Source organism: Castor canadensis, chromosome X (assembly GCF_047511655.1).
Source record: "Castor canadensis chromosome X, mCasCan1.hap1v2, whole genome shotgun sequence".
Classification (NCBI taxonomy): domain Eukaryota; kingdom Metazoa; phylum Chordata; class Mammalia; order Rodentia; family Castoridae; genus Castor; species Castor canadensis.
The window spans coordinates 54347436-54373403 of record NC_133405.1 but is presented as its reverse complement, the minus strand read 5'-3'; the positions used below and the strand labels follow the sequence as shown (position 1 = coordinate 54373403).

Genomic DNA, 25968 nt, shown 5'->3' with positions numbered 1-25968 from the left:
AACAGGGCTCACCAAACATTACTGAAACATCTGAAACCATGAGTCAAAATACATCTCTTGATAACATGATTATTTCAGATATTTGGTACAATAATGGTAAGCTGATTAACATAGAAAATTTTTACTGAGAAGTGGGATAATTGCTGTCAATATATCTGACAATATGAAAAACTCTAGAATTAGCTTGTTTGCAGAAAGAGTTAAGAAAAGCAGACTAGCCATAGTCTAGGATGCAATAAGTGGAGCTTACTGATAATACTGGTGGAGGCTCAGAGGACCAGAATGATGATAGGGATACAGACAGTAAAGGAAGGTTCAGATGGAATGAAGATTCTCTTGGTAATTGCAATAGAGTCATCCATGTTACATCATGCAAAGAATTGGACTTGTGGGAGGCTAAGTTTAATGTGATGGATTAGTATATCTGGTGGAGAAAATTTCAAAGCAGCACAACATTCAGGTAGTTGTATGGATCTTACTATCTGCTTTTAGCCAAAGTTGTAGTAACAGTTGGTAGCAAAACCAACATCAGAGTAGAAAGATTCAGAAAACTTGCAGTGTATCCAGAGAAGTAGTGCTTGTAAAGTTTTGGCCAAAGAAAATATAATTGTACTTGGCAGTGCCATTAGAAAGAATTCAAGTGCTTTACATCTGAACAACAGAAAAGATGTCTGGAGGGAATTTCAGAAATTGGCAATGTCACAGTCATCACAGGCTCACAGATGTAGAAGTGCAAATTTCTTATAAAGACTTTCCAAGGCAAAGACTTTTGAGAAGTGAGCTAAAGATACCCTCATCATCCAAGACCACTGAAGGAATCATTTTCCTTCCCCTATGTTCATCCAGCAAGTCACTCAGAGGTCCCAGATACAGCTCACGCTGCTAACAGACCTTGGAGTCATCCACATGATACTAGTTCTACAAGGATGCAAAATACCAGAGTTATGGGGTTATAGATGCATCCCGTAAAATTTCAAAGGAAAAACTGACAGTGTATGATCAGATCTGAGCTGAGTCACTGCCAGCATCCTCTGACAGGGAAATGTGTGACTTTCAGAGTAAAACTGAAGCTGCACTAGAAACCCCCAATTGATAGAGATGACAGGAATATGGAATTTCTGACAAGGGAAACTATAAGCAGCATGCAAAACCTGCCCAAGAGAGTGGCCATATGGGAGACAAGCAGCAAAGCTGCATGGGTTGGGAGAGGTTCCCAAGCCCTTGGTAGCCAACATCTCACCACAATGTGCCACAGATGCTGGACATGGTTTTAATGTATGCCTTTCTGGGTTTAGGTCTTGCTTTTGTCTGATCCCTTCTTCTATTCCCCTATTCCTCCTTTTCAGTATGTGTTGTAACTTGTATTTAGAATGTCCTTGAAAGGTTCACGTGTTAAAGGTTAGTCCCTGATGCAACAATGTTAAGAGGAGAGACTTTTAAAAAGTGATTGGATCAAAAGTCCTTTGCCCTCATCAGTGGATGAATCCATCAATGAGTTCACAATTTAATGGGATATTAGAAGGTGATGGAAACTTAGGTGGTGGGACCCAGTTGAAGGTGAAGGAACTGGGTTTTTGTACACAAACCCCTCGTGACAATATCTAGTGACCAGACTCTTCATCTCTTGCTCTTTCTATGCTTTCCTATCCCCCATGAGGTGAGCAGATTTCCTCTGCCATGCAACTTCTGCCTCATCACAGGTCCAGAAACAATGGAGCTAAGTGAGCATGAACTGAAACTGTGAGACAAAATAAATCTTCCCTCCTTTAAGTTGATTTTCTCAGGTGTTTTGGACAATGAAGGAAAACTGACTAACACAGCATAGGAAAGTTTATCCCTGGTCTTAGTATCTTGCACTTATGTAACTTGTGTTTTAATTTCTTCTAGGGGCTGACAGTTGAATTTGATTTGAGTCTTGAAGGATATTTTGAACTTGGACTTTTGAGTAATTCTGGAATAACTTCAGTTATTTGGGGACTCGGGGATAAATTTATTTAGAATTAAGAAATGGAAATGAGCTTTTGGGGGTCATGGGTAGAATGCTATAATTTGGATCTAAAATGTACCTTCCAAGTCTATAAGATCTTTAGAATCTGGAAGTTGAAAATGTATAGGATCATGTTAAAGTGATAATAAACTCAACTAAACTAACAAAAAATAAATGAAAGGTACTCTCACAGACCCATATGGTAAAGGTTTGGTCACCAGCCTGTCATACTAACAAGAGAGTGATTAAGAGATGGGGTCTAGTGGGATGTTTAAATCAACTTTCTTTTCTTTCTTTCTTTTCTTCCTTCTTCCTTCCTTCCTTCCTTCTTTCCTTCCTTCTTTCTTTCTTTCTCTCCTTCCTTCTACTATCTTTCTTTCTTTATCTCTTTCTTTGTTTCTGTCTATTTCTTTCTCTCTTTCTTCTTTCTCTCCTTCCTTCCTCTTTCTTTCTTTCTTCCTTCCTTCCTTCCTTCTTTTCTTCCTTTCTTTCTTTCTTCAATCTGGCTATGAAATAAGGAGATTTTCCTTTACTACAAGATCACTGCCATAATGTGCTGTCTCACCACAGCTCCAAAAGCAATGGGAAGAAACAACCATGGGCTTAAATCTGTGAAACCATAAGCCAAAATAAATATTTTCCTTTAATAAGTTGATTATATCAGATGTTTGTTACAGGAATGAAAAGCTGATTAATACATCCCCCAACTGAAAGATTGAGAATGGTTAAATGGATTTAAAAAAAAATTGACATACTGTCTATAAAAAATTCACCTCACTGCTAAAAATATATTTAGATTTAAGTAAATGGATAGCCAAAGATAATCCATGTAAGTAGAAACCAAAGCCAGTAGGAATAGCTATGCTTATATTGAATAAATGGAATTTAGCCACAATAAACAAAAAGAGACAAGGAATGACATTCTTTAATGATAAATGGATAAATTCAGCATGATTAAATAGCATTTATAAATATATGTTCATCCAGTGCTAAAGCACCCAGTTGTATAAAGTTATCTAAAGGGAGTGAGAGCCACACCTATTGGTTGGAAATGTTAACAGGATGTTAAATGAATGGATTGATCTTCCAGGCAAAAATTTCAATAAAACATATTGGGGTTATACTATATTATAGACAAAATAGACCTAACAAACATTTAAAAACCATTTTATCCAACAGCTGCAGAATACATATTCTTCTCATCAGCTCATAAAACTTTCTCTAAGACAGGTCAAATGCTAGGCCACAAAACAATTCTTTTTTTTTAATTCATTTATTCACATGTGTATACACTGTTTGGGTCATTTCTCCACCCTGTTCCCCTCCCCCACCTTCTCCCCCTCCCCCCTCAGTTCTAGGCAGGTCCTGCTCTGCCCTTATCACTAATTTTGTTGAAGAAAAGACACAAGCATAATAAGGAACACAAAGCGTTTTTGCTAGTTGAGTTAAGGATAGCTGTACAGAGAGATTCCTAACATTGCTTTCATTACCCATGTGCTACAACCCAAGTTGATTCATCCCTAACTAATCTTTACACTGGTTCCTGATCCCCTTCTCATGTTAAACTCTGTCACTTTAAGGTTTCTGTATTAGTTCCTCTGGAGTGGGGACATCAAATGCTTTCATGTCTTGGGTTTTCTACCTATCCCCATACCTCCTGTAAGTGTTCTCTCCTTGTCATGTGACCCAAGTCCAACCACATTGCTGCATTTGCCCTAGATCTAAAGTCCGCATCAAATTCCAAAATACAGAAATCATATTATGTGTCTTCTTTAGTCACTATTAGATAAAACCACAGCTTAATAAGAAGAATTTCAGAATTTAATAATAAGAAGAATTTCAGAAATTATACAAATACACAGAACTAAACAATATGTTCTTGAACAACCAACAAGTCAAGAGATAAACAAAAGAGATATTTTAAAAGTATTTTGGAATGAATAAGAATGTAAAGACAGCATATTAAACCTTCTGAGCTAGAGCAAAAGGAATGCCCATGGTACACTAATACCAATGAGTGAATACATAAAGAAACAGAAAGATCTCATAAAACAATCTAATTATGAAAACCAAGTAACTAGAATAGCAAGAAAAATAAATTCAAAAAGAAAGAACAAAAAAGCAGAAATAAATGAAATGGAGATTAGAAAATACAAGTATCAATGAAACAAATATATTTTGGAAAGAGAAATAAAATCAAGGAAACCTTGTTAAACTAACCAAGAAAAAAGACTGAAAACCTGAATGAATAAAATCAAAGATGAAAAAGAAGACAACTGATACCACAGAAATATATAAGATCCTTTGGAGCTCATGAACAACATATACCAAGAAATTAGAAAATCTAGAATAGATTTCTGGACACATATAGCTATCAAAAATGAGCCCTGAAGTCATAGAAAATCTGAATGAACCAATGATCAGTAATGAGATTGAATCAGTAATAAAAAGCCTCTCAACAAAGAAAAGCCAAATGGCTTCATTGCTGAATCTTATCAAAGTTTGGAAGAAGAACTGATGCCATTTCTTCTTAACCTATTCTAAAAAAATTTAAAAAGAAACAGTTATTCCAAAAACTTTTATGAAGACAATGTTATCCTAATACAAACACTAACAGCATCAACAAAAAGAATGCTACAGATATATATCTCTGATGAGTACATATGCAAAAATTTTAAACAAAATATTAGCAATCTAAATCCAACTGCATGCCCAAAAGATTATTCATCACTATCAAGTGGAATTCATTCCAGAGATGAAAGGATGTTTCAATATATGCATCACATAAACAGAAGGAATGATGAAAACCATATAATAGGTAAAGAAAAATTGTTTAATAAAGCCTAACATTTCTTCATGATCAAAACCAACAACAAATTATGTATAGAAGAAATGTCCCATGCACAATAAAGGCTATAATGTTAATCAGTCACTGAAAAAATACATAAGATAAAAACCTTATAAGACAGAATGATATATTTCCGTTCACTGTTTCAGAGGTTTCAGTCCATAATCACATGTCTGTTTTTTCTGGACTTGTGTTGAGCCAGAACATTTGGTGAGAAGCATATGATAAGAAAAGCTGCTCATTTCATAGTGGCCAGGAAGCAGAAAGAGAGCTTTTCTAACAAAGCTTTTCCCTCAAATGCGTTAAGCTAAACATTTATAAATGGATTAACCCATTGATGAGGTTAGGATAAAATAACCTTCCAATGCCTACTTCTGAACACTGTTACATTAGGGGCCAAGTCTTCAACACATGAAATTGTAGAGGACATACCAGATTCAAATTATAACAGCTATATATACTAAATCTATAGTCAATATAGTATTGAGTGGGAGAAAAATTGAAACTATATCCTCTAAGAAAATAAACAAGAAAAGGATATCCACTTTGTCCACTATTACTCAACAAAGTACTGAATATCTTAGCCAGTGCTGTAAGGTAAGATAAAGAAATAAAGAGCATCAGAGAAGGATGGGAGGAAGTTAAATTATCCCTGTTTGTGGATAAGATGATTTAACATAGAGAAAACCCTAGACTCCACTAAAATTCTGCTGTACCCGATAAACAAATTCAGAAAAATTGCAGAATACAAAACTAATTTATAAAGTTGCAGTTTATATGCCAGTAAGGAACTTGTTGAAAAAGAAATCAGTTCCCTTTGCAATAGCTACAAAATTAAAATTAAAAAACCTTAGGAATAAATTTAACCAAGAAAGTCAACGGTCTCTACAATACAAATTTAAGACAGTGATGAAAGAAATAGAGGATAACACAAAAGACAAACAATGCTCGTAGACTAGAAGAATTTAAACTGTTTAAACTGTTGAATGGTCTATATCTCACAAAGCAATTTAAAAATTCAATGAAATCCCCATTTTCACAGAAATAATAAAACAATTTTAAAATTCATATGGAACCACAAAACCCAGAACAATCAAAGCAGTCTTGAGGAAAAAAGAACAAAGCTGGAGGCATCACAATCTCTTACTACAAAGCGTACTCAAAGATACAGTAATCAATACAGTATGGTATTAAGATGACAGCTAACATTTATTCCAGAAGAGAAAACCTAAACATAAATACATGTATCTATAGGTGATCTTTAAGAAAGGGTCCAAAAACATATATCAGAGAAGAGACAAGTTCTTAAATATATGGTACTGGAGAAAGCAGATATACACATGAAAAATAATACCTCTCACCATGTAGGAAAATCAACTTCAAAAGGATCAAAATCTAAATGTAAGACCCAAGCCTATGAAATTGCTAGAAGAAACATAAGGAAACCACTTCACAACATTAGTATGGACAGTGATTTGGGGCATATGACTACAAACACCTGGACACAAAAGCACAAATAGACAAATGAGATTATATCAAACTGAGAAGTTTCTGCAAAGCAAAGGAACCAAACAATGGAATGAAAAGACAGCATGCAGAAAGAGAAGAAAGATTTGCTAACTGTTCATCTGATAAATTTATATCCACAATATATAAGGAGCTCAAAAAACTCAAAAGCAAAAAGCAATGTGGTTAAAAACAGGCAAACTATCTGAACATTTCTCAAAGGAAGATATACAAATGACTAGAAGCCTATGAAATGTGCTCAATATCACTAATCATCAGGAAAATGTAAATCAAGATCAAAATGCAATATCTCAACAGGCTAGAATGGTTTCAATAAATAGCAAATGTTGCTGTCAACAAAGAGGAAGGAAACTTTTCTACATTGTTAATGGGATTTAAATTCTTACAGTCATCGCTGAAAACAGTATGGAGATTCCTCATGAAACTAAAAATAGAATTACCATATGATTCAGTTGGGTATACCCAAAGGAAATGAAATCAGTATATCAGAGAGATACCTGTACTTCCATGCTTTACTCTGTACTATTCACAAAAGTCAAGATATAGAATCAACTGAGGTAAACATCAACAGATGAGTGGAAAAAGTGCAGTATATATACACAATGAAATATTATTCTGCCAAAAAAATGAAAATTTGTCATTTGTGACAACATAGTTGCAACTAGAAGATATTATGTTAAATGAAATCAGTCAGGCACAGAGGACAAATATTGCATTTTCTTTTTTATATATGGAAGTTAAATGTATATTTTATAGAAGTAGAGAATAGGATAGTAGCCACTAAGGGTTAGGAAAGGTGGAGTGTGGGTAGAGGAAGTTTAAATAATATTACCAAAATATAGTTGCCTAAGAGGGATAAATTTTTATATTCTACAGTGTAATAGGTTGACTATGATTAATACTTTATTATATACTTTATAAAGAGCTAAAAGAGAAGTTCAAATTTTCCCAATTAAAACAAATGATAAATGTTTGAGAGGACAATGCTAATGACATTGATTTTATCATTGCACATCTATTGAATTATCACACTTTTACCCAAGAATATATACAGCTATTATGTGTCTTAATTAAAAAAGAAAAAAATGACTAATAACTTTTCAACTGTACTTCCACCAACAGTATTTTAAAACCCAAGGAAGGTAAAATGGTTTTTGTAGTGATGGCTGGTTCCTGTGAAATTACAGACAAATATTTAAATATCTTTAAAACTATGGATTCTCTCACAAAGTAAAAATGTACTTATATGGTGCAAAAATAGTTTTTCATTAGGGTTTTCACAGACACTTCATAGTAAAATCAAAGGTGTCCTTAATCATTATTGATTACTGATGTGAGTTCCTGCAGTTACTTATTGTACATCTAACTGAGACACCCCTAAATTTAGAGAACAGGATGAGCAAGGCTGTTTTAAGTTGTTCAAAGGGAAATGATAAACTAAAGCACCTCCATTAAGTCAACTGTTTCTCAAGTTTCCACCTATTACTTTCTAATTGATGCTTCTGTTGGAAAGTGAATGAAACTAAGACTTAGGGAGAAAATGCCAATTCAAAGATATATAATAAGGGATTTGGTAAAGAACTTTAAAACAAGGTCATTGTTTATTGGAATTAATTCAAAAGTATTCATCTTTATACCTCAATGCCCTTTATTTCCCATCTGAAAAATTTTAAAGTAATTGCTGTCATTTTAGTGCAAATTTTACATTCCTTAGAATAGCATACAAGAATAACCTAAACCCAGCCTACTGATGCACGTTCATGTCATACACTAACCTATAACATTTTATACTTAAAGTCATATTAAAATCCTTAACTTATTTAAATACAGCATGAGCTCAGTGCCTTCATGTCTTTGCACATGTTTCTCTAAGACACAATTTTTTCCATTAAACATGCCTCCTATTGTAACTCTTCCTTTTGGAGACAACTCAGATTTTAGTTCCACTAGGAAGATTCCCCTGAGCTATAAAATTTAACTTACTAATGTTTGTCCATAATGATGCCCTTATCAGATATGAAATAGAAGTTAATTTATCATCCCTTCCCTTGATTCCCTAGCTCACTTTCTAGAGTCTAGACTACTATAGGGCAAGCACTATCTTTATTTTCCTCTCTATCCACAGTTTCCTGGACATTTTAAATACTCAATAAATATTTACTGAATGAAAACTTTCAAGGGCATACTTAATAATCAATAATTATAGCTATCCTTATCTCAAGCAGCAAAAACCCTTGTTCCTTCCTATTATTGCTGATACTCTCTCTAGAACAAAATTAGAAATAAGGGCAAAATAGTTTCTGCTGGGTATTGGGGGGGGAGAGGGAGGGGGCGGAGTGGGTGGTAAGGGAGGGGGTGGGGGCAGTGGGGAGAAATGAACCAATCCTTGTATGCACATAAGAATAATAAAAGAAAAATGAAAAAAAAAATATATAAATTCTTTATTAAATAAACTTTACCCATATTACTATATTCCCTTGACATCAACCAGTGCAACTCAAAGAAATTTATTAATGATACAAGTAAATGTTGGGTACAGAAATGCTTCTTCTGTAGAGAATATTACAAAATACTCATTTAGGTCTAGAAAATAAAAATAATTCAAAGAGGAAAAAAAAAGATTTTTATTTAGTAACTTAACAAGAAGTGAGTGTCCCAAATCATCAATTAAATTCCTCCAACACACATCTTTCAAGCATTCCTTATATTTTATTTTTAACTTTTTATTTTATAATAATTTCAGATTTGTAAAATTTGCAAAGTATTACAAAGATCCCTACATACCTTCCAACCAACTTCCCCATGATTTACCATCTTACATAACCACAGTATGTTTACCAAAATCAGAATATTAATATTAATAATGATATAATGTTGCTAACTAATCTACAGACTTGACTTGAATATCACCCATAAATGCCCTTTGTTATGTTCCAGGATTCCACATTACATTTGATTTTCATGTCTGTTTTGTTTCCTCCACTATGTGATAATTTCTCGGTTTCATTTTGTGTTTCACAACTGTTTTAGTTTGCTTTGGGTGCCACAACAAATTATTGAAGACTAAGTATCTTACATACCATTTTCTAACCAGTATTGAGGGTAGAATTCTGACATAAAGATCTCTGCAAGGTCAATTTCTTCTGAGACTTCTCCTCTGGGCTTGATAGATGGCTTTCTACTTCCAAGTGTAGATGATTATCTTCACCTGGTCTTTCCTCTATGTTCTGACTATGTCCCAATCTCTTCTTAAACAGACATCAGTCATATAAGATTACAGGCCACCCATATGACCACCTTTTTCCTTAGTAACCTCTTTAAATGTTATTATCTAAAAGTTACAGTTACACTCTGAGATCCTAGGGGATAGAATTTCAATATATGAATTTTGGAGAGGGGAACAAAAAGCCTATTAACAATGACCATGACACTTCTGAAGAATATTGGTTGTTTTGTAAAACATCGCTTAATTTTAGTTTATCTAATGTTGCCCATGATTATATTTATGTCATGCATTTTTATAGTAATACTGTATAAAGTAAGATTGTGCTGTCTTTAGTGGACTATTTCAGGAAGGTCATGGTATTGACATATATTACTTGACTCAAGTGACTCCTGTCAGGTTTCTCTACCATAAAGTATGTGCTTCTATTTAATCAATAAGTGACTCTCTATCATCATGTTTTTCTCTACAAATTTTATATTCCACTGATAATTTATGCTTATGGTAATTATTATATGCCAAATTTTCCATTTCCATAATTCCTTTCTCATGTAGCAATTAGTATGTCATATAAAAGAGCTTTCTCTTCTATGAATTCTTTTTAGTGGCATTGGGATTTGAACTGAAAAATGCATATCTATCTTTAGCAACCATAATTTTAGGAAAGGGTGCCTTGCTCCTAAAGATACTACAATATCAGGTCGATGCATGTAGTGGATAGAGCAAGCTCCTATTCCATCTCCCTCTTCCAAAAATCCGCTTAATGTATTTCCTTGAGTGGAGGATATATCAGATACTAAACTGATAAGCACAGATACTACACTTAATCCTAACTAATAGGCCAACAGTGATCTCTTCTGTGAATTTTTATCTGCATTTATAAACAGTGACTCCTGGAAGTTTATTTTATTATACAGATTACTATTAATTACTATCATTGCCCATTTTGTTGCTTAAATTGTTCCAACATTGGCCATTGGGATGTCTTTCAAATCAGCTTCTATGTTATTTCAATAATTTCCCATCATTTTTCTTTTGCTTTGTTTTTTTATTGGTGGTACTGGGGTTTGAAATCAGGGCTTAATGCTTGCTAGGCAGGTATACTACCACCTGAGCCCCTCCATCAGACTCACACCAGTTTTTAAATTTTTCCTAGTTTTTTACATAGCAAGATATTCTAGGTTAATTTTGTACTTTCCTTGACCTAACCCAGGAATTAGAATTTCCCCCAAAGAAGAAATTCCTTGTAGTGACGAATATTACTTAAAATCTAAGCAATTTATTACATTAGCAAAAAATATACAACTGTCTTTAGCAACTAGTATATAAAGGAGTTTGATGAAGTGACCAGTTTAATTAAGAAATCATACTGTTCTTCAATTTTCCACCACATTTCACTAAATGAAAATAAAGTAATATTGTAGGACCCAATCATATTCAAACTATATTTATTAACCAATTTTTCCTCTTCCAAAACTCTGTAAGCATGTACATCTGTAATCATCAAAGAATATATTCTCCATTCAAAAATTATTTTTCCCATATAAAGGGGTTGTCTCATCTAAAACAGACTTATTATTATGTGCATAATATATAGTTCAAGGATTTTGAAGAAGGAAAATAATAAAGCCTAGGGTGTCTTATTACTTACTTTGTCACCTGTAGGATTCTCTAACTTTTTTTCTTTATAGGAACTAATCTTCAGTCTTCTTCACAGCTCTTTTCACAAGGAATGTTGAGCTCTGCATTACCACAACAAAGTAAAACCATGTGGGGAAAAAATAACAAAAAAGAAAATGTTTACAGAGGGAATAAATTCCCTCGCCTTTGTGGATTTCTGATTATAATCTTAGTTTGGTCGTCATAATATCATCCATTAATTTCTTGATGAATAAAATGTGTCACTTCCAGAAGTGCCTTAATAGTTGTCAGGAAAGTATTTGCCAGCTATTCAAATACAGACAGATTACTTAGAGAGGAAAGACAATCTGGATTTCAATACCAGCATCTGGCCACTTACTAACATCTTTATCTCTCTGAAATCTCTAGAAGATTAAAGTTTTCCTGAAGTGGAGTCTCAAGTGTTCATTTTGTAGCCATGCCCAAATTTTAGCCCTTTATTCTCCCAGTCCAAGCTACTATGAAGACTGTTTTCTATATTAATCCAGGCATGATAGATATTCTCACAAATAGATGCCATTTCAAGTAAACATACAGTTCCAGTTTTATCATAAACTTAACCAATCTCCCTTTAGTAAAAAATAAAAAATATAATTTTTCTATAACACTTCAGTACATGGTCTCCATATAGACTGAAAAAGGATTTCTCTAGTGTTTTAATTAATGGGTTTATTTTTCATCAAGGATATGTCTAAGGAGCCCATCACATTTCTCCTCATCCAGATGGATAGCATGCTATAGTATTTCAGATTTAGTATAATTATATCTGAAATGGATATTTTAGGGGGTGGAGTGGCTCAAGTGGTGAAGTGCCTGCCTAGCAAGCATAGGAAGAAGTGAGCTATGATCATTGTCTACTTTGAGAGTTGATTTTAAACTTTCCAGTCGTATCTTTCTCCCTATGACCCTGGATATCTACTTCTATCAGTGTCTCTCTCACAAACACTTCTCTAATGGCTGACCAAATCTAGTTATTCATATATTTCTATCGTTTTGCAGTCATAGGAGTCAACAGTACATAGACATAGAGAATGAAACATAGGCTAAACTTCCTTTTTATAGTAAGCTTGTATAACTGTTATAGCATCAATATGTTTAGACTTCAACAAACTCAACTATGACCTCGGGCATCCTACCAGTGTTATTTGTATAGTTAATACATACATTTATCTATTCCTTAAAATGATATGGAAAGTGTGAATACTATTTGACACTGTTGGGGACCAATTAGACATACTTTTGAAAATAATATATGAGAACTTTGTACCAGATTCAGAGGGGTAGAAGGCATCTAAATAACTGTTCCTTTTCTATCATGATGCAATTTATAATTGGGAGCCTCCAGTAATGTAGTACAAGCACCCGAGGCAGCAACACCAGACACAAGAAACCCCTTGTTCAAAAGTGCTCAGAAACAGTGGGAAATAAGTGTGAGGTTGTGAATCAAGACTGTGGGAGTACTTTTATTGAAAGTTCACTTTTATTTTGTCAAAAGGGATAATACCAGTATCTCATTAAGAGAGAAAACTGCTCAGATGGCAAAATAGAAACAAGGGTTCAACTTTAGCCTAGATCATTCCCAGAACTAGGCACCTTTATAGTAAACTCTTTGAGTTGGCTATAAATTGCATTACAAGTTCTGCAATGGTTCATAACTTAAACTAAATATAGTATATTCCTCCTTCATATGTGCCCCTGTTCAATAAAGAACACTAAACCAGGATATCATTATTTATTTTCTTAATATTTAAAAGTACCAAGTATACTTAGAATAAAGTCAAAATGTTGCTTCTACAGTTACCTGTACGAATAGAGCTAAACTCATCAAAAAAGGAATGTACCTTATGGCTGCTGCTTTCTTAGCTTGGAAAGGGGCAGAAAATAAATGAATTCTTTTCTATGATACAATGCCTGTTCCTTTTATAAAAGGAATAATTTTAAAGTTTCATTAAGAATTTCTCTAAATACACATTTTATAAGTAATATATCTGCAAAAAGAAAACAAAAATAAAATCCCTTTAACTTAGGAATTTTTTGATAAGAAAATGCTCAGACATGGTTAATAACAAGAATATCCACACCAGGGGCTCTCCATGAAATGATTGAGTCCAGTTATTTCATAGAAATTGGAAAAATTCTTGGCATGACAAAACTTGCTGCTATCAATTTGGCAGCTTTAAAACAGTTTCTGGTGTTCTGCTAGGCACTAATATTTTACAATAACACTCACAGAATCTCTTTATATGTTTCATTTCTTCCTCCTTGTTTCCCTTTCTTCCCCCCATATTTTCTCTTTTATGTCAGGTGAATACTTGCTTATAAAACCGTGAAGATAACAATGAAAAAAACAAAAAATAATAGCAGATACTTAACTGCATGCTTGGATGAATAAATTACCTGAGTCCCAAAGAGCTGGAGCAGCAAAAAATCTAACAGTTTAGGATTGTGGAAGAGGGTAATTGTTCCTCATTCTAAGGACTAAAAGCTTGAAAGAGAATAGCAAATCAACTATTCCTGGAGTTGTTGCCACAGAATTTTCACTAATAAATTGTCCCCTGTCCTTTCTTTCTATAGGACCTGATTGGAGCTTCCTATTTTCTTTGTAGCTCAATATCTCTCTTCCCTCAATGGGATATTGGTGCTGGTGGTATTTACTAATGATTTAATATGACTTTACTATTTTTATCCTTTCCATTTCTAATAATCACTAATAAAAGTGTCTTTGAATGCCCAATAGTAGTGAAGGTTCATAAAAATACTGGAGGCCAATTTCTTATAATCAAAGCAGCTTACACTGAAAACAAGTTTACTTAATTACAACATGTTATCCCCCACACTGTTTTTTTGTTGTTGTTGTTTACTACTCTAAATGAATTCCCTTTAGTAAGAGAGAGAGAGGGAGAGAGAGAGAGTGTGTGTGTGTGTGTGTGTGTGTGTGTGTGTGTGTATGAGAGAGAGAGAGAGAGAGATTAGGGTACACAGATTCAAAATAATATTGGAGGGAAAATCTATTCATTGATACATTTAAACAAGGAGATAAGCAATTCTCCATGGTTCCATAGAGCATTCATTTTTCAAAGAACATATAAACATACAAGAACAATGTGAACTATAGATACTACAATGCTATTACTAAAGAAGTTGAGACGTGCACAGAGACAGAATTAGGTTGTGGTAGACTTCATAATTACCATCTGTTCTCTTAGTACCCTTTCTAGAAGAAATTTCTTACATTTAACTGAGTTTCTAACCTGAGATAAAACATCAATATAATAATTATCTTCAGAAAAGCATTAACTGAAAAGGACTTCCATAGCCTTCTATCAACAAGTCTCAAATTCTGAGACATTATAATAAAAAGATCACTAATTTTTAAAAACATATTAATGTCCAGATAGTATTATAAAATACAAGTCATATCTTCAAATTATGAATAGCATTCTTTCTTGTGGCTTTACTGCCAAGGACATTTTCCTAAGGGCTATTTTCTAACGCACGGTCCAATTTTAAATGTTCCCAGAACTGAGACATCCAGTTTTCCACCATCAGTCAGAAATATGGAATCTTTATCTAAAATTATATCCACCATAAATTCACCCCTATTTTTGCCATTGAGCCTTAGTTATATTTTGAAACCTCCCCAACTACTTTTATTTTTTCTTTCTTTATGGTTCTCCTCCTTTCACAGATGTGATAAAAATAAACATCGCGACGGAGTTTTGTGTTATCAGCAGAGATAATATACTGCAGAGATGAAAAGCTCAGACTCCAGAATCAGAGTGCCTGAGTTTGAGTCCTGACTCTGCCACCTGCATTTCTTTGTCTCAATTTCGTCATTTGCCCAATGTGGATTATCATAGCACATGTAAAACCATTACAGGGTAGTTAACATATATATGTTCACTACATAGTAATTTTTTTCATGATCTTCAGAATCTATCCCAAAGGAATTCAATTATACATATGTATATGATATAAATATGATCATTGGATCTTAATAAAATTACTGATAGATTATTTACATAACTATATAACTGGTATTTTTGACATTTTCACAAAAATAAAAATTACCCCAACAACTTCAAACTACCTTTCAGGCAATAGAGTGAAAGGGGAAAGGTAAATTCTTTATTAGAAAGACTGTACTCAAATTCCATCTCTAATATTTGTTTGTTAGCCTATGTGTATGACACATAGGCAAGTTTCTTTCACTGTCTTAGCCTTGCTGTCTTCATCCATAAAATTAAGATAATAGTACAACCATCTAAGTGTTGTGGTGAGGATTAAACAGTAAAGCTTTACAAATTAAATGCCCCCAGATGTTAAGATCTCTACTTAGATTACTTGGGTTCACATCTGTAGTTAATTTTCCACATCTGTGGTCCAATTTTATGTCAAATTGGAATGTGATTTTGAATGAGATTAACATTTCAACGGGTGAATTTTAAGCAATTGAATTGCCTTATATAACATGAATGGGCCTTATCAAGTCAGGTGAAGGACTAAATAACTACACTCTTGGCTCTCCTGGATTTAAAGCCCGTAGACCCGCACTGCAAACTTGGACTTGCCAGTTCCATAATCACGTGATCCAATTGCTTATAATACCATTCTTCTATACATATACTGAACCTATTCTTTCTGTTTCTCTGGAGAACCATGCTGAATACATTATCACAGCTATAGAACTTACTACATCTGTGATCTTCTACCAGTTCAACTATTCTGAGCCTCATTTCTTTTCATTATTTTTTATTGTTGTGCTGGATGGGGGTACACTGTGGCATTTACAGAAGTTCTTACAATGTATCAAATATACCATAGATAAATTCACCCCCTCCACTGCTCTCTTTCATCCCCCCCTCCCCTGATTCCTGGAACAGTTTCAACAGGTATCATTTTTGCATTTGCGTACATGTGCACACACTATTTGCACCATATTCATCCTCCTACCCCCTTCCTTGCCACCTCCTCCCTCCCACCCATGCCACCTCATGTTCTCAGATTATGTAGAAGAAAAAACATAAAAGAGAAACATGGTGTTTTTGTTATTTGAGATAAAGATAGCTACACAGGGAGTCTCCTTGTGTTGTTTCATGCATATATGTATTACAATCTCACTTGGTTCATCTCTACCAGTTCTAACTCCTTTCTAATACCCTTCCCATGGCTCTGGTCAGTTTAAGATTTCTATATTCATTCCTGTACCATGAACATATCAAACAAATTCAACTTTTTGTTTTCTCTCCCTTGTCCTATCCTTCCATTGTGTGGCCTCCCCTTAGTGTGACCAGTGTCCCATAATATTGTTGCATTTGTTTTAGGTCTATAATCTGCATATGAGGGAGAACATGTGGCTCTTGGCCTTCCAAACCTGACTAAGTTTACTTAAAATGTTGTTCTCAAGTTCTATCCATTTACTTGTGAATGACAAAATTTCATTCCTTTTTGTGGCTTATTATTGTGTCTAAATACCACATGTTCTTAATTCACTTGTCAGTAGTGGGGCATCTTGGCTGTTTCCATAGCTTATCTATTGTGAACAGTGCTGTAATAAGCATGAGTGTGCAGGTACCTTTGTGGTAACCTGAGTTACATTCCTTCAAAAATATCCCTAGTAGTGGTATTGCTGGATTGCATGGCAGTTTTTAAAGGAGCCTCTGTATTGTTTTTGTAGTGGTTGTACTAGCTTACATTCCCACCAGCAGTGTACGAGGGCTCCTTTTCCACTGCATCCTGGCCAACATTTGTTGTTGTTTGTGTTCTTGATTGTAGCTATTCTAACAAGAGGTAGAATCTTAGTGTGGTTTTTATTTGTATTTCCTTTATGGCCACAGATGGTGAGCATTTTTTTCATGTGTTTTTTTTTTTAGTCATTTGGACTTCATCTGAAAGGGTTCTGTTCAGTTTGGATGCACATTTCTTTATTGGGTCACTGATTTTGGGGGAGTTTAATTTTTTTGAGCTCCCTGTATACTCTGGTTATCAGTTGCTTGTCTGATGTACAGCTATCAAGGATTTTCTCTTAGTTTGTTGGCAGCTTCTTCAATTTAGAGACCATTTCTTTTGTTGTGGAGAAGCTTTTTAATTGCATTTAGGCACACATTTGTCAATCTTTTCTCTTAGTTGCTGAGCAGCTTAAGTTCTGCTCAGGAAGTCCTTGCCTATGCCTATTGCTTCCAATGTATTCCCTGCTGTCTCCTATACTAGCTTCAAGGTTTCACATCTGGTATAAATGTCCTTAATACACTTTGAGTTGAAACTGGTACAAGGCGACAAACATGGATCTAGTTTCAGTTTTTTGCAGGCAAATATCCAGTTTTCCCAGCAACATTTGTTGAACAGGCTGTCTTTTCTCCATCATATGTTTTTGGCACCTTTGCCAAAAATTGGGTGGGCATAGATGAATGGATTCATATCCAGGTCCTCTATTCTGTTCCACTGGTCTTCATATCTGTTTTGGTGCCAGTACCATGCTGTTTTTATTGTTATGTATCTGTAGTATAGTTTCAGTTAGGTTTCCCATGGTTTGTCAATCTTGTTAAGGTTTTCAAAGAACCAACTTTTTGTTTCATTGATTCTTTGGTTTTTCTGGGTCTCTATTTAGGTTATTTCAGTCTTGATTTTTGTCATTTTTCTCCTTCTGCTTATTTTGGGTTTGGCTTGATCTTGTTTTTCTGGGAGTTTGAGATGTAGCATTCAGCCATTTATTTGAGATATTTCTCATGGCTATATACTTTCCTCTCAGGACTATCTTTCCTGTGACCCATAGGTTCTGATAGGTTGTATTTTCATTTTTATTAAATTCCAGGAACTTTTTTTATTTCATCCCTTACTTCTTCTATGACCCACTAATTGTTGAGCAATGTGTTGTTCAAACTCCAGTTGTTTGCTTATTTTTCTGCTGCTTCTTTTGTTGTTGAGTTCTAGTTTGATTGCATTGTGATTAGATAGTATGCATCATATAGTATGATCAGACAGCATTTCATTTTCTTATATTTATTGAGACTTACTTTGTGCCCTAAGATATGGTCTATTTTGGAGAAAGTTTCATGGGATGCTGAGAAGAATGTATATTATGCTGCTGCAGGATGGAATATTCTGCAGACATCTGCCAGGTACATTTGACCTATGGTATCATTTAGTTCTAGGATTACTTTGTTGATTTTTTTTGGTCTGGATGAACTGTGTATTGGTGATAGCTGAGTATTGAAGTCCCCCACTATCACTGTGTTGGAGTCTATATGTAATTTTAAGTCCTTTAATGTATGTTTAATGAAGTTAGGTTCCCTGACATCGAGGGCATATACTTTGATAATTCTTATTTCCTCCTTGTGTATTGCTCCTTTTATTAGTATGAAGTGACCTTCTTTGTCTCTTTTAAAAAATGTTCAGTTTGATGTCCACTTTGTCTGATAAAAGTATTGCTACTCCTACCTGTTTTTGGTGGCCATTAGCTTGGTAAATCTTCTTCCATCCTTTCACCTTAAGCCAGTGCTTATTTCTGCCAATAAGGTGGGTCTCTTGTAAACAACAGATTGTTGAATCTTCCTTTTTAATCCACTTTGCAAATAGTTCTTTTGAGAGGGGAATTGAGTTCATTAACATTCAGTGTTAATATTGATAGGTATGTGGTGATTCCTGCCATTTAGTTGTTTTTGTTGTTTAAGAATTTGAGTTGTGCAGCCAATTCATTGCTACTCTATGTGTACTTGTCTGTTCTTCTGCTGAGGTTTAATACTTCCTGTTCTTTCGTGGTTTTGTTTGTTTTCATCTTCTGTGTGTAGAATTCCTTGCAGAATCTTCTGTAGTGGTGACGTGGTGGTCATACATTGTTTTAGCTTCTGTATATTGAGGAAGACTTTTATTTCTCCAACAATTCTGAATGATAACTTTGCTGGGTAGAGTATCCTAGGGCTGAAAGTGTTTTCTTTCAGTGCTTGAAATACTTCATTCCATGCTCTTCTTGCTTTTAAGGTTTCTGTTGAGAAATCTGGTGTTATTTTGATGGGCTTACTTTTATGTGTTATTTGTTTTTTCTCTCTTACAGCATTCAATATTCTTTCTCTCTGGAGTGGTTCAATTTTGGTCAAGTCTATTTGGTGTCCTAGAGGCTTCTGTACCTGAATGGGCAACTTGTTCTCAAGATTTGGGAAATTTTCTGCTATGATTTTTTTTCTGGGATTATTTTGTTGAATATATTACACATCCCTTTGGCTTGCACCTCTTCTTCAATGTCCATGATTTGCAGATTTGGTCTTTTGATGGAGTCACTGAGTTCTTACATATTCCTTTCATAACTCTCGAGTCTTTTGTCTAAGAGTTCTTCCGGTTTTCTTTAGTATCTATTTTTTCTTTGAGCCCTGAGATTCTGTCTTCCACTTGTTCTCGTCTGCTGGAGTGGCCTTCCACTGTATTTTTTATTTGACTTAAGGGACTTTTTAATTCCAGGATTTATTTTTGCTTGCTAGACAGGAACCCTACCACTTAAGCCACTCCACCAGCCCCCATGATTTATTTTTCATTCTTTATTCTGAGATTTTATATATCTTTGTTCAGGTCCACTTTCATATTGTGTGTTGACTACTTTATTTTGTATATCTCATGTTTTATAGTCTCCTTTGTTGCACTTTGGAGTTTGTTGAAGTCTTCTCTAAGTTCATGTAGTTGTTTTTGTTTCTTCTTGATTTTTATATTTATGGTGTCTTCATATTACTTGAGTTCATTCTGTATATTCTGTTTAACTTCTCCATGAGTATCTCAATGAGCTCATCCATGATTTCCTCTGAGAGATTTTTTGTGGCTGTCATTAAACTCACTGGTCATATTTATCATCATTCTGTTAGGAGGAGGAAAATGGTATTCATTTTCTTCATTTCCCACTAAATCCTCTAATGCATTATTATTCTTTTGAGGGAGAATTTCTTTGCCTTTTTCTTCTTGCCATGTGCTTAATTTGTGCTGTGCTCTTATGTTATTGATTGGCAAGTTGGTGATTTTAATCTCTGTTTTCTTCCCATTGATTTAATTATTATACTGTGGCTGGCTCAGTTGTTAGCTGTGTTGATGTGTTATTTCTGTCCCTGGTCTTGAATTGTAAATTAGCAGTAACAAATTCACAAGTTCAATGCCAGATCAGTTGTTGACATACTATATAGAAAATCCTTTGTAACAATACCTATAAACAGTGGGAAATGTCTTGGGGGGGTAATGGTTATTTAGATAGAGATAGACACTTGGATAATTTGAAAAGGTGGTGCTAAAAAGTGGGGCAAAAAGAGGGGGATAAGATTGGGACTGAAGGGGTGTGGGAGTTATAGGGCTTTAGGGCCAAGTGTTAACACTTCAGAGCTCATACTTATAACACATACCCATCAGACCAAGGAAAACAGTATTAAAAATTCCTCACCCACTCCCTCAAAAGCTGTCTGACAAGAGGGGCAGTGCTAATACCTGGATTGGATGCCAAAGGAATAAATCCAGTACTTTCACTGAACTCACTGCAGTTTTTTGTTGTTGTCATTTTTTTTTCTTTTCTTAGTTTCCCCCTTTTTTATTTAGTTATTTTAATCCAACTATGATTATTTTCAAATCTCTTTTCTTACTCCCTTCACTTTCCTTTTCTTATGCTACAATCCATTTTTCTACCCTTGCAACTATTTTTTCTGCTGCTTTTCATCCACTCTCTCCCTCTGACTTCACTTCCCCTTCCTTGCCTTCCTCTATCTGTCACCCTTCCTTCCTCTACACTTACCACCTGCTGATTAGCCTACTGTACCAACTGTACACATCCCCATCCTTCTGCAATCCCTGACACAAGCACCCTCTACTACAACAACTGAGTTACACCCTAACACGTATAGGGCCCTAAAACCCTGAGCCTCATTTCTTCAAAATGAGAATGGCAATGATTACCTCATTTGATTACTGGAAGAATTAAATGACGTAAAGTCTGTAAAGTGTTTTAGGATGCAAGTTCGAAGCTCTTAGGAGCTGAGCTTCATGGAGGATGAGAAACTATTTTCCCAAATAAGAATATGACTTTTAATTTTTGTTTATTTTTTTTTCTTAAGAATTAAAGGAATACAGCACTGGAAAAATTTGATTTAATGAAAATTCATGAATTTTCAATGTAAATTATCTCAGAAAGGTCAATAGGTCCAGAAGACAAAATATTTAGAGCTTGGGAAATTACTTACTATTGTATGAGATCTAGTGATTTTTCTGAGGTCTAGCAGGGCAGTATCACATGTGGACAATGTAGCCTTTAACCACATATTCCTTTAGCAAATACGTGAGAAATCTATGCCACAGTATGCTGAATCTTTTACAATGGAGGGTTTCCTGTTTCTGAAAAATTTCTGTATCCTAATAAAGAATGATATGGTCATTGTCTGTGGTTTTATGATACTTACCCACCAATATGTAAGAATTCTTTTAATAACAAGTACCCATTTATATAGTGTTACTCTGTGCCACAAACTTGCATTATATGTTCTCTATTTATTATCCTCATTCATTTTCTGGATGCTTCTCTGAGGTATGTGAAATTTTAGCTCAGTTTTACAACTATGGAAACTGAGATTTTGAAGATTATTCACTTTGCTCAAGTGTACAAATCCCAAAGCACATGCTCTAATCCAGTAGCTCTCAAACTTTAATGCAATCAGGGTCACCTAAGGGGCTTTTCAAAAACATATACAATGAGATCAAATTCCTAGAGATTTCAATTAAATTTATAATGGGGCTGAGGCATAAATAATGGAACAAAAAAATCTTTACAATTTTTCTACTGTGCAACAAATTTGCAATGCTCTCTTCTAAGTCACTATACTATATCAGTATTCTCTGTAATTATTTAGCTGAAATCCCCAATTAAATACATATTTTATATCATACAGAGATAAAAAACTGCAACAAAAGTTTCACAAAAATATTTATGCTGACTACTATGCAAGCATTTGGTTATTTACTATTACAATCTATTCTATTATATCTTACATTGCTAATTGCAACCTTCTCATTTATTTCATAACCCATTGGATGGTCACTAACCACAGTTTAAAAGTTACTGCTCCATACAATGCTTAAGAAAATGTGATCCATTTCCCTTCTCCCCTACTGTATGCTCTGCTTGAGTCTTCATCACCACAAGGGAGGCCATTTCCTTTTTTCCTTCTAAGTACATTATGTTCATTGTATGTCTTCCTACATCTGTTTTCCTATCCATAGCAACTGGTTCTGGCATACTTTTTATGTCTAAGAAGTGATGACAAGTTAACAATTTTTATTTTATCCCAAAGTAGAATGAGCATTGCATTATTTAGCAGCTGGAAACAATACCATCCATGGGTCAGACATTTGTGAGCATTGCTAGCATGAAAGTCTGCTTGGGTCTCCCCAAGCTGAAACTGAGGTGCTGGTTGCATTTGTGATGAAATCTGAGGCTTGGGGTCTGTGCCTCAGTTCAGTAGTTTGGGACAGAATTCTATTCTGTGGCAGTAGAACTCATGGTGGCTGGCTTCATGGTCAGTGGGACATTCTCTCTTTTAAGGAATTCCTCAAGCCTTTTTTGAGGACTCACCTGATTAGGTCATACCCACCCAATACAATAACCCTTGTAATTAACTCCAATCCAACTGATTAGTGGCCTAATCACAAGAGTGATATTACATCCAGAGTTCCTGCCAACTCACCGAGCAAGAAACACATAAGGTGTGTACATAAAAGTCTTAAAACCATTTTAGAAGTTAGCTTACCACATCAACCATCTCAATTTTCTGTTTTGGTTTGCCACTGAAAGTTCCACATTACCAGGGAAAACCCTAGTCCTGACACTAATAAATGTTTGTCACTTTACCAGCAGAAAGTGAAGTCTCTCAGCTAGCACCCATTATGTCTCACATGCAATGAAACTTCAACTACCGGAAACCTGGATCACATTTTCTTGAGCATTGTACAGAGCAGTAGTTTTCAGAGAAACTACTGTGCTCCTCTGATGCAATATTTGTAAAGGGGAGTTGACTAGAAATGTGACTATAGTCAGAAGCCAAAGAGTGAACATCTATGTGGCTCATAGGTAACATTTGACCAATATCTTATTATACTGTTGTGGCATATCCTACACAATGCACACAAAAAAACAATATTTACAAATGAAACACTAGAGAGAGAAAAGAAATACCACATTTTCAGAGTTCTTTGTGTCATGTACTATGTATGTCAATTTAAAAATACAGATTAATCTCAGTGGTATAATGTAAAACTCTAAGTGCAGGCAATCAGGTAAAGTCAGGGATGCTTGCAGAACAAGCCTAATTTAAATTTCAAAACTTATTAATAAGCAAATGTTTTCTTTTTTTCTCCTTCAAATTTTGCTTTATATACTTACTCTTAAAGTAAGTATATAAATATGGTATATATTATGTTCAATAAACATGGTATTCTTAATAATCATAGAAGAATTGCAGAATAATAAATGTGGTACTGAACAGACCATTGAACAGCAGTTAGCATATTTACTATTTTCTTGGTCCTCCCTGCTGACTATTTTAAGGCAAATAAGCTTGAAAGTAAAAGAAGACTTTCTAAGAAAATAAACAGCCATGTATTTGTTATACATTTTTCTTTCTTTCCATGATTAAAAAATTTTTTCTCCTAAACAAAAGCTGAAACCAAGACAAGAATCTCTTTTCTACCAATTTCTTACAATTCAGATTTTTTACAGCATTATAAAAATAAAAATTCCACAAGAATAGTTCTTCCCATAGTAGAATATAAGGTTTCATTTTCTATAGGTAATGGATCCCTGAAGTTCTTTGCATTGAAATGCAATACTTTGTATTGCTTTTGTCTATCTGAAAAGATAGATAAATGGCCATTTTTTTTATTATCTAATTCTACATTGAATTTCTCTCTCTTTGGCCTCTACTTGGCACACATTTAGTTGCATAAGAAGACAGTCCTTAAGCACTCACTTATTGAAAATGACTTCTTATTCTAGTTCACATAGGATTTTACCATCAGTTCAAGACACTTCTTCAAAAAATTAAAAGACTTAAACAAATCCTCTCAAAATGGCATTTGGTTTTTTCATTTAAATGTCAGATGTTTTTCTTTTTCATATGCTTATTTATTTCCCATATCTTCTCCCATTTATTTTCCTAAAGTCTATCTTAGTATATAGGTGGATAATTTTTTGTTTCATTCCCAACATTTCTAACCTAATGGGTTTGTGTATTGATTTTTTTTCCTATGTAAGAAGAATCTCTTGAGCTTTCAAGTTTGACCAGTATAAGAACTTCAGCAAGACAACACTTCAGGGTTCTGATCCCTTCATCATAATGAAAGAGGACTTTTCAGCACCAGAAGCCTGGGTTTTCCTATTTTTCATTTCCATTTTTTAGAACTTTAAGGTGATTTATTTGAAGAAGCACTTAACAGGAAAGAGGGCAAGGATTTAATACACATCATAGGATTATGTACTATATGCTGCACTGTATCTTAGTAAAACATATTTTGACATAATTGGTGGTTCTGGAATTCTTCCCAGAAGCATAGAAGTGCCTACAATGGGGTAAAACTGAACTGTCAATGCGAAATCTAGACAGTTATTTCAGACTTTTAATTCTACCATATGCAAATGTTTTTCCAAGGCCTAAAAATAAAGCAAAAAAGCTCCATTCAGAATGTTTAAGTATATCAAAGAGCAGTGTTTCATGGCTACTGCCAATGTTCACACTATTAAACACAGGGGGCCTCAAAGGAAACACAAATGCTTAGAAATAGAATATTCATCAAGTTATAATGGTTGTTAATTATATTGCTACATTCCCCAGTTGTTTCCTAAAGAAAATGCAAAGTAATACTTATGTATTGGCATCATATCACCACCAAATGGACAAAATGTTTACTAGGGAAAAAATCATCAACTTTTAAAAATAAAATGAACAGAAATAGACAAAAACATCCAGTATTTGAGAAATTCATGCAGAAGTCAAATACTTCTTGATTTGTCTTTTTTTAATTACCAATTGACACTGAATTTCAACAACCCAAAATCTGAGAAATACTAGCAACTGGGATTCTGTTACTTTGTGAGTTTACCACTTTTCAGTCTATATTTCAGCCTCCACCAATTTTGAAGAATTGTTTCACTAAATTTTCTCACTCCTTTATCACCATGGTCGAACAGACTATTTTAATGACAATATTAGCTTAACATCCCAGTATTCTTGAAAAGGTCAATATTTCCTGGCACCTGATTAAATTTCATCTTTATCATACATATATTAGGGTTAGAGCTGTTTCTTCATCTATGTTTAGGAAAATATCTTCTTTATTGTCTGATCTAGATAATGTATTCACACTGGCTTAGACTCTTTCATTTGGCATTGAGAAATTCTAGCACCTAGTTTCCCAAAGAAATTGTCAACTTATAAAATCAGAAACCTGACTGGATTTCTAAACCCAAAGCACTTAGGGTTTGCAAACAACAAAGCATTCATAAAGATTAGTTCTAATAATATTGAGAACTCTCCAATACTTTCCCAGAAATGATATATTTCTAGATATTATCAAACCCTTTGGTTTACCTTTTTACCACAGAAATCATCATAGAACATAGCATGTAACTTATAGATATGTATGTGTGATCAAAGTTGATTGTACTCTAACCTATAAATAGAAGGTAAATACAAGATG

General features: G+C 34.3%; 1 non-coding gene across 1 annotated transcript; it reads right to left on the bottom strand.

The window, feature by feature from the left end:
• Nucleotides 1-10248: 10248 nt before the first annotated feature.
• LOC141419983 (U2 spliceosomal RNA) lies at nt 10249-10437 on the bottom strand. The gene has a single exon (XR_012444707.1). It is a non-coding gene; the product is annotated as a U2 spliceosomal RNA (small nuclear RNA).
• Between the last annotated feature and the right edge of the window lie 15531 nt (nt 10438-25968).